The sequence below is a fragment of the Cheilinus undulatus genome, linkage group 24, assembly GCF_018320785.1.
Source record: "Cheilinus undulatus linkage group 24, ASM1832078v1, whole genome shotgun sequence".
In the NCBI taxonomy this organism is placed as follows: Eukaryota; Metazoa; Chordata; class Actinopteri; order Labriformes; family Labridae; genus Cheilinus; species Cheilinus undulatus.
Genome location: NC_054888.1, coordinates 12285895 through 12296135, shown reverse-complemented (window position 1 = coordinate 12296135; position 10241 = coordinate 12285895).

Genomic DNA, 10241 nt, shown 5'->3' with positions numbered 1-10241 from the left:
GTGCCATTAAAATGCAGAACCTCAAAGATTGTTTTTTGAATATAAGTTGAGAAATGGTGCTTCATTAATTAAACACTACTAATAAAGTCATATTGAATTATGTTATATCACAGATATTAAAGAGGAAATTTTAATGACGGATTGTAAAATGGCATGACGGAATTTTTACGACCCCTTCCGTCAAAATGATGGATAACAAAAAAGTCCAACGCAATCTCTGCTCCAGGGGATGTCCCTTGAAACTTTTATTCATCCATCTCTGACTTAAACACTTCAATAACCTTTTCTCTGAGTTGCATGTCGTGTTCTTTTGTTTGCCTGGTGTAATAGTAGCCAGGAATACTCATTAGCCAGTGAGTGGACCTTCCAGATACAGGTGTCTTTGTACTACAATCACCTGAGACACATTCACTGCACTCAGATGATCCCCCTTTCACTAACAGTGAGTCTACCAGCATCAACTGGCTGAACCTCTGTAGAATTAGGTCAGTCAGCTGACATTACTTTGAGAGGGTTAAAGAGGGGTTCTTCTTTACATTTTTTTGGTCAAAACAGCCAAATTATATTGACCATGATTGATTTATAAAATTAATAAAACAGAAAAAACATCCAAGGTAGTGATAGATAGATAGATAGATAGATAGATAGATAGATAGATAGATAGATAGATAGATAGATATGCAATTACAACGACTATTACCGTCCAGTTAATATTCCAACCAAGACCATTAGAACAATAATGATCATTTCTAAGCAGGTATTTTTCACTGCTGGGAGGTAGGTGTCAGCCAAAGTGAAGTCGCTAACCACTGCTTCCTGTCTTCTTCTTTAGCTCCCTCGCTCTTTCAACTTAAGCCAGGTGTACTCTGTGCGATTTTCCTATCTATGTACTCCTATCCATGGACCTGCTGCTGACACAGAAGTGCTGCTGTTTGTGTGTGTGAGACAGGGAGAGATAGCGGGAGAGGGAGAGAGAGCGGGAGCGATATAGAGAGAGAGAGAATATGACTGGAGACGCTTCACCCTGAGTGTGTGAGCCTTTAAAAAAAGGGAAACTCTGCAGGTTTCTGTCACAGTCCATCCCAACTTCAGTCACACGACGTGAGCACTCAGGTCATGCACGACCACCGGATCGTACAGTGTGAGCACACAACTCGTGCGCGATGGTCATGCGTCATAAGTGATTCAGTTGTACAGCATGAGATGCCATTCTGCCACGACAGTCGTATGGTTGGCTTGAAATCGTGTACACCCGGCTTAACAGAATGTGATGTGGCTCTCTCTACTCCTCACTTAAATGAAAGTGAGAGCTGTTTTGGAGGGAGGGGCAGAGTACATGCTGTGGTGTAAAGAAAGTGATGATGCCCTCCATTTATTCCCATACTTGTGGGAAGACAATATCCTAAATTAAAACAAAAACTTAATGAATCCCTCAGCATTAACATGATGCTAAATCTATTAGCCCATAAATGGAAGTTTTAGTTATGTGTTAGCATCAAGCTAGCAAATTTACATGTGCATTCCAGTAAATCTGTTGAAATTCTAATTTTAGATCAGTAATTTTCCTTGACATACTCATCCCTACATTTAATAATGATTTATATTGAAACCCATGTAACTGGCAAAATAAGAACAATGAGGATCTAAATATTTGTTGGCAAATAAACATCTGAATATATTTCAGAAATCAACGAGAAACCCACTGAGTCATGGATGACAACAGAGCCATGTAAGAAAACTTCATCCACTTTCTGGCTAAAACTATGAAGAACTTTATTTACACTGATAATGAGACTCTCTGTTTTGCAGGGAGCCCAGAAACTGAGGAGCCTCTGTGGCCATTTGTGTACCGTGTAGGTGGGATCATGGGATTGGTCATCATAGTGATACTTGTTTATGTCACATCAGTTTCCATCTGTAAATGTAAGACTTGTTTTTACTTTTACAAATTCTTATTTTTCAGCCACATAGCCAATCATAAGTATGCTGACATATTCTGTTAAAATAAACTAGAGAAACTGGGCCATCATTGCCTGGTCTTAGTATAATATGATCACATCAACTACTGCTATGAAACTAGGAAAAATTTGTCATCTTGTATGCTCCACTCTCAGGCTATCCGTCTATCGATAATTGTCAGAATGATACAGAATATCTCACTTTAGTTTCATTTAAATTTTTTAACTGATTGTTCTAAAAAAATAGCATTTTGTCTATGACTCAACATCTCAAACATGTTTTTTAGGGATTTTCCACTCCTTCATTTGTTAAAGTATTTTCTGCTGGCACTAATCTACCATTAAACTGCAGATATTGTGCTGAAGGTCAAATTAGACCATCTTAACTTAAATTCCCACAATGTTTGTCATTGAATATTCAGTTGGTCTCTTTTGTTTTCAACTTAAGGTGTCCGAGGACACTTCAAGAAAACACCAGATCCAAGCAGCCAGCCCTCCAATAAAGCTGAACCCACGGATCATGACTACATAGACGTTCAGTAGTCCCCATATCAGTTCACTGAAATCAATCTGCAGTGAAAGCTTAAGATAAAATGTCAAGAAGATCATTATTTCTTACAAATACATACACATTTTTGACCTGTGAGTCAGATCAGACTAACTCAGCACTTTTACTTTTACATAATTAAGGCCTTATCATGTTTCCTTTCATGCTAGATCGTTTAAGAGCCGTTCCTTTGCTTTTACCCTGGGATTCATTTCAATGAAGTGTTGTTTCTGTGAATAACTGCGACTCTTCCATCAAAGGGTGTGCTTGTTATTTCCTGTAAATCAACCTGTGACAATACAAGAAGTGAAATTTCGAACATGAGAAACCTGACAGGTTCTTTTGTATTCAACGTGTCTTTGTATGTTTTACTTCCTCTGTAGGTGACAAACTTTATGCACACATCTACTGCAAATATCACTTAACTTTGTTTTCAGTGAATCTAAAGCAGTATTAGTTTTTGCACCTCTGGGTTTCATTGATTTTGTTACAAGTTGTGTTGTTTTTTTTAGCACTTTGTAGAAAAAGAAGACAGACACCAGACGAACAGGAAGCAGAATTTAACCACATGTCACATTCTAAGACAATAGACTAGGAGACATGTCAAAGAAGACTGTCAAAATTAGAAAGGCTTCTCTCAGTTTCAAACTCTTGGTAAAAAACTAATATTTTTCTTCATAGTAAAACAATATTTCAACATCAGACATGCAACCTAGGCTTGAAGTTTAACCTCATTTAATATTCTTACCAATAAACACTCAGATTTACTTTATATACTCCAGAATACAGGTAAATTTCCAAACTGTGTAACGAAACTGGCACCAAAAAAAGCCAAAAATTAGACCGCAGCTTATTGCACCACTTGCAAGCTAATTTGGCAAAGTCTACAACATGCTGGCCTAAAAAGGGAGTACTAACCCATAGCCTATGGTAGAGAAACAAAAGTAATCTACAGCTAGGCAGAAGGAAAATACATGTTGGCAAAGCATTACTTTGAGGCAAATGCTAAGGCTTTCTTCTGTTTAGCATATTAGCAGCATGCTAACCATTGAAAATTAAGTTGAAACATCTACAATAGATCTCTTTTAAACTTATTTTCAACATGTGAAATAGATGCGTTTTCGACCGTCAGCCAAAAACAACTTTAAGACTTGTTAACGTCAACGGTAGACGTCTTTTAGACCTTCCCACGCCAACCTGGTAATTCTTCTCTTCAATGTCAGCAGTAGACGTGTTTTAGACCTCTTTTGAAAGTTGCCCATAGCCCTCTTTTAAATTTTTTTTAAATGTCTGCCATAGTTGGTTTTAGACCTCTTTCAACGTTGGCTATTGATGTCTTTCAGACCTATTTTTCATACCCACAGTAGGCAAGGTTTAGACTTTTTTCAACATCAGTCATAGTCAACTTTTGGACCTCTCTTCAACGACAGCCATGAACCTCTGTTAAACAACAGCCATCAGTGTTTTATGTTGTTTCACAACTGATAGTCCAAGGGGACTCGTTTGGGTTTGGGGCTTAAATTTCAACATTATTGCACTTTCCTTTGCTTTGGCTTGCTTTTCCATTGCACTTGCCAAACGGTCTGGTTAACGTCAAGCCATAATACATATTTTAGGCACTGTTGTCCCAAACAAAGGGCAGTGTCAAAGAAGGGGAGACGTAGAAGAAGATGAAACCGGAAATCCATCTCCTTTTGTTGGTCCTTTTTTTGAGCCTCTTTTCAATGATGGCGATAGACCTCTTTTAAATGTCTTTTCAACAATAACAATCAAAGTGTTTTAGACCTCTTTTTAATGTCCCACATGGAGTTACGTTAGACCTCTTTTAAAGTCTGCCTCGAAGTATCTTAGACCTCTAAATGTTATTAATTAAGCACATTAACCAACTTCATAATGCAACAATGGCTGGTTTACAGAATGTGCTAATATTAGCAGTGCTAACACTGCCAGTTTTTGATCCTAATAGGAACTCAATACCCACATTTCTGTGCTCAGTGTCATCACTTAATGCTTCGGTTCTATGTGAGCATAACCTGACACAGCCTATTTAAAACTTCTCCTGGATCAAAACAGCACTAAACTGCACTGTTCCCACAAGATGCTATCGGTGCTCCCAGTTAATGGTTGTTTACATCAGATTATAGAGCATTATGACAGCATGGCAGTAGTCGTTAAGAACAGCTACAATGGCTGCAGACTGGGTCTGTGGGCCTGAAATTATAACAAAATTAACCTGACATGCCTGGGAAAGCTTCAATAGGAAAGTTTGAGAAAAGGCAGAGGCTTTGAAAAAAACTTGGAGTATGATTGGGTGAACATTCTGTCTGTCACATCTCTACGGAACAATCAGAGCAACAAAGCACGTGATGTAGCAGCTATCAAGCTGTGCATGCGCAGCTACTGAGGAATAACGCGAAACATCACGACTATAGACATGTAAGTATTCGACTTTTGTCGTTTTTGAAAAGAAAACAACTCTCTGCTGTTCTTTGTTCTTTTAACGAAGAAATGTCATCAAGTTCTGATAAAACTGCCGCTTTAGCAGCATCCACGCTAATCTCTTCCTCCATAACTGCACCAACTCTTGCTGCTGCTTGTTTACGTCACGGCTCTACTGCGCCTGAAAAGACTGCCCCCCGTTGCTGATTGGTCCTGTCACTTTCTAACCAGGCCCAAACGGTTCAGATGGGAGCTTTGCAAGATGGATTCGCCAGTGAAAAACACAGAAACGGGCATATCCATCTGCTTTGCAAGGTTATAAAAAATATTATTGACAATAATTAACAATAATCGACTCGACTCCCTTGTTGTGATATCCAACATTTTCAACAAGCATCACCGTATGGGATGACAGAATATTGAATGAAACTTCTTAAAACCAGGGTAATGTTGTCTGAGTGTCTTTAATATACTGCAAATGAATATAGCCAAAAGTGAATTCTACTAAATCTTAGTGAAATTGACTTGTATTTATACTAGGTCCTTTAAAATTAACGTTTTGTTTCTGGAAACATGTGCTGCATTTCCTTTTCATTAGAATTACTGTAGCTGATGCCAGTTATTGTTTAAAGCCAATACTGATGTAAGGTGAGATTAAGATTTTCCATTCTGTGGTTTCCACACTGAAACTAGGGCAAGGTGCTGATGAATAATGTCAATCCCGAAATGAAATCGAAGACATATTTCAGAATGAGTCACCATGAAGCTACAACGTTAAACACACGCACACATTCAGAGGAGACTAACAGGGAAAATGTGCATACTGATCTTTTTGAGCTCATGACGAGATCAACTTTAACTTAGATTTAGACTTTTATTGTCATTCAGTATGCAGCAGGTTAACTTAAACCCTGAATCCAGGAAGTGACACCTTTCAGTTCAGAATGAAACCAGCGGAAAAAACAAACAAAACTAAAGGTGAAACCCACCACCAGATGACTTATGTGAGATTTAATCTAAAAGGGAAAACCTTGTATCCGGACTTATGTGATGCTTACCTTTGTACATGAATGTAATGGGAATAGAATCAAAATAAGTATGCAAATGTACAAGAACAAGGCATGGAATGTTAAGATTACTGGCAAAACATGTTAAAAGTTTTTAAAACATCATAAAAACAGTTGTAATTTTAGAGTACCTAAACTCTAAGAGCATGCTTTCAGATGAAAACCCACATATGGGTTTTTAGTAGTATTTTTGACCAGTTAGGGTCCATTTGAGCACCAAGAATTTAATTCTGCATTGTGTTTTAGAAATGTGTATAGAAACTGCTCTCTACAAGTTGATACCGGCTACTGCAACTGAACTTTTCTGTTGGGTGATGTGAGATTTCGCTGATGGTTATGCGACCACCCACTGTTAACCCTGATAGTAGCCAATAGTCAAAATTTGCTTGTCCCTGCAGGTCTCACCAATCAGAGACATAACTGTGCAACTCTAGGATCAAGATAGCAGATGAACCATGTGTTTCTTAAATTAAAGTTGATAAGAAACAAACATTGTTCTTCACCATTTGCAGTTAACTGATGGCTCTTAAATTCAGTGTTGCAGCCAAACACAGTTTATATTGAGCTTTAACAATCAGAGAAGTTTCAGTGATACTCTAGGATTCTGGGTAATGTAGTACTTTTGACCCAAGATCAGGAATAAATCATGTTTTTCCCAAAATAAAGATAACTTACAAGGTCATGTCCTCTACAGCAGTGGTTCCTTACCCTTTTCCCTCAGAGCCCCCTTCTTGCATCTATGGAAATCTATGGAAAGCTAAGCCACCCAACCCAACCCCACCCCCAACCCACCATACCTAAATTGAAAAAAAGTGATATTTGTATTCAAACTGACCTATTACTTGTTTCCTAAAACGGCAGTTCACCTAAATCAGCTTTCAATGCCATGCTGTTAGCATCCCCATGGTATGGTAGATGCTTTATGCAATCAGACCAATTTGCATGGAAAAGGAAAACAACTGCATAATGGCTCAGCGTCTCTGCGTGCTGGTGCATATATGCAGTGATTGGCCTACAACATAATAAGTGGAGCGTTAAAGCTTTGTCTTTTGACTGGACAACAAAGCTGTTGTTTTCAAGCTCGGTCACTTTCCCCTTCAATTAAAATGAAAAAACAGAGTCATGAGCTGGGTGTAGTTTCCGTCTTTTGTGTGTGTGTTCAAAAGCAAAGGCTGTCTCCTCTTTGGCATTGTGGCAGAGTGAGGGCATGTGTTATACAGGGAAAGCGAGGTTATGGCGGATGGGGATGGTGAAACTGAAGCAAAAGGTGAATTTTATAGAAAATTTATATATTTATGGTTTATTTTATGGCACCATTTTCAAACAGGTACACCCAAGAAGTCCTCTGAGAGGGATCAAGAACAGTTGGAGCAACAGTGTGGCGTGCAAATCAACACAGACAGACATGCTGTCAATTATAGCAGAAAAATATGCTGTGTAGTGTTATTTATCATAACACAATCTAGCAGGTTTGCAAAGCTGATACAAAAAAACCCCACAATAAATAAATAAATTTAGCTAACAAAATGAAAATTAGATAAAAACTTGTCTTAGTCAAAAACCTCTTACAAATTTAAGCCTTTCTAAGACTTATCAAGGATCCACAAGAACCCTTATTAACACTGATCCCTACCTAAATGCTTTTTTATTAACTATCCAGTGGGCCTGTTACTTTGATTTTAACTAAAATTTCAGTTTAAAAAAAACACCTACCCCCAGCAGTGATTCCCGGATTTCAAAAATTATGCCATAGAAATGATCAATTTTTGTTCTAATAGTCTTAATAGATCATAAAGAGGTGTTAGTATTAATTTCAGTCTGTTTCAATACCATTTAAAACTCCTCACAGGAGCTTTAAAAGAGCAGCTGTTCATCTTTACATCATCTATGCTTGAACTTTTTGATTTTGTCACAACAGCACTTTAACCACATCGACTATCTCATTTTTTTTTTTAAATAAACATTAAACAGCAGTGGTTACGCCTAAGAAAAATGTGTTTTCAGAGGTGAAAAACTTGATTAAAATCTGTTTTAATGAGTGAGGAGAGAGAAGCGGTGATAGGGGGACGTATAGTGCAGGGCACATAAGGCATGTGGCTTGTGGGACGTGTTGCTTCTGTGGTTTTGAAAGTGCTCAGAGCTGACTTACAACCCTGCATTGTAACATAAGCACTTCACACACTTACACACAATTGCACAAATGTTGATGCACCCCACCCTACATGTGTCATCGCCCACCCAACGTGTGACACACACAGGTAGAGGGACTTATCACTCATTCACAGCCACAAACAAGGGGATTTCCAAGAGTTAATTTGTGATTTCAGTTGTAAATTGATATTAAAGGGAAAGTTACCTTGCTGGCTTTGTTTTTTGTTATTCTTGGAAGAGCGGAAATGGGAAAATTCTGCACAAAAACACTGATTAAGAAAGCTGTAAGACTTCTCATAATCGCCCCATTTAAAGAATAATACAAGGCTGCCCTCTTGTGGTGAAGAATATAAATTAAAAAAACAGTCAGAGGAGCTTCTAATTTTAGTGGTTTAGTGCTGGAGATTGAAAAGCTAAAGCCTTTAAAGGAAGGCGCCCAAAATTATTGTTTCCTACCAGAGTGACTCCATAAACCCTACACACAGTACCAAATATAACACACTACTTGTGTTTATTATTAGTCCTCTCAATGTGAGCACCGTTTCCTCCAGATAAGGCTCCATGTTTTTATTAATAGTCACATTATTTGCTTTAATTAAATCAGTGCAAGGATAATAATCAACATAAAAGGGTCAAAGGAACTACTTACCCTTTCCCGTCTTTGTAAAGCGCGTGGAAACTGAAAGGAGAAATAAAACACATATTTATTTACATGAAAGGTGTTTGGAGAGACGATAACAATGGTTCTGTAAAGACAGCAGAGTTTAATTCCAAAACAAGATAAACCCAGGTGGTTAAAAAGTCAAGAAAACAGACACATTTCTGAGATAATGGCTAAAGCCACAACACTTTTATGATGTAGAATTATTTCTCTTGTAACAGAACTAACACAGAATAAATACGAAGAAATATCTAGAAGAAAGCCTGAAAATATACTTTCTCTAAGCTCAGTTATCAATTTTACTTAAGTGTTATTCATTATCCTACAACTTCAGCTCTCTTTAAGGCCCTAGTTTATTGTTTTTCTTATCTTAATGTGTCAAGAAATTCTACTTAACAAGTTTTCATAGGTTAAATCAGTGTATGTAGATGTGTTATTAAATTTGCAGCAGCAATAAAATTAAAGCTGCCTTTTAACTCCATTAAAACTCATGGCTACTGGTGCTGTTTTAGAAATAAAGGTAGACTAACAAGTAAAACATGATAAACAATTACTACCATTTTTATTAAAGTCAGTTTCTCGCAGACGTGTTTCTGGTGCTCAAGGTTCCCATTCCCTCCATGTTGAGGTCCACTTAGCTGCCTTTTACCTTAGAGGCGCCATTTTCAAAAACTACTAACTACCTACAGGAAGCATAACCAGTCCTATTATGGCTGGGAACTTGGGCACTAAACTATAATACAATGGTATTAATTAACTTAAATTACATTTAAATCACTGTTAGCTTATCTTAATCCAACAGGGAGTCTCACTTTTCAAGCATTTAAACAAAAGACACACTATCAGTGTTTCCAACTTTTCTCCTATTAATTATAAATTGGCTTTACATTCACGCAGACCTCACTGAAATTATTTTTATACCCTTAAAAACATTATAATGACTTTTGAAGAGCGTCGGAGGATGTGACAAGCTTCAACTGAAAAGAGCTAACAGCACTTTAGCATGCTAGCGCGCTAATAGCAGTTAGCATCAACAATTTGTTAACTGAAAAAAATCGTTCCAACTTTTAACAGCCATAAAAATGTACTTACCTTTATAAAGTTGTCACAAGTCTACAGCATGAAGTTAGTGCCCCCATTGCTCATAGTTGTGGAAATATTGACTCAATATCTGTCAACTAATATGCTCTCAAAGGTAGCTAGGTCTGCTTTAAGCTAGTATCAATTAGCATGCCCACGCAGTAAAACAGCCATTGAACACTAGCTGTGTTGTCTTTATTTGGTAATAACTTAAAGTACTTGCCATCATCGTTTTCTAAATCAACCTCATTGTTTTCACTCTTATTAGCCCATCCTAGTCAATAGCCCAATTTAGCTTTAAGTCTATGTGCAAATGACAGAACAAAGTTCAAGGCTGT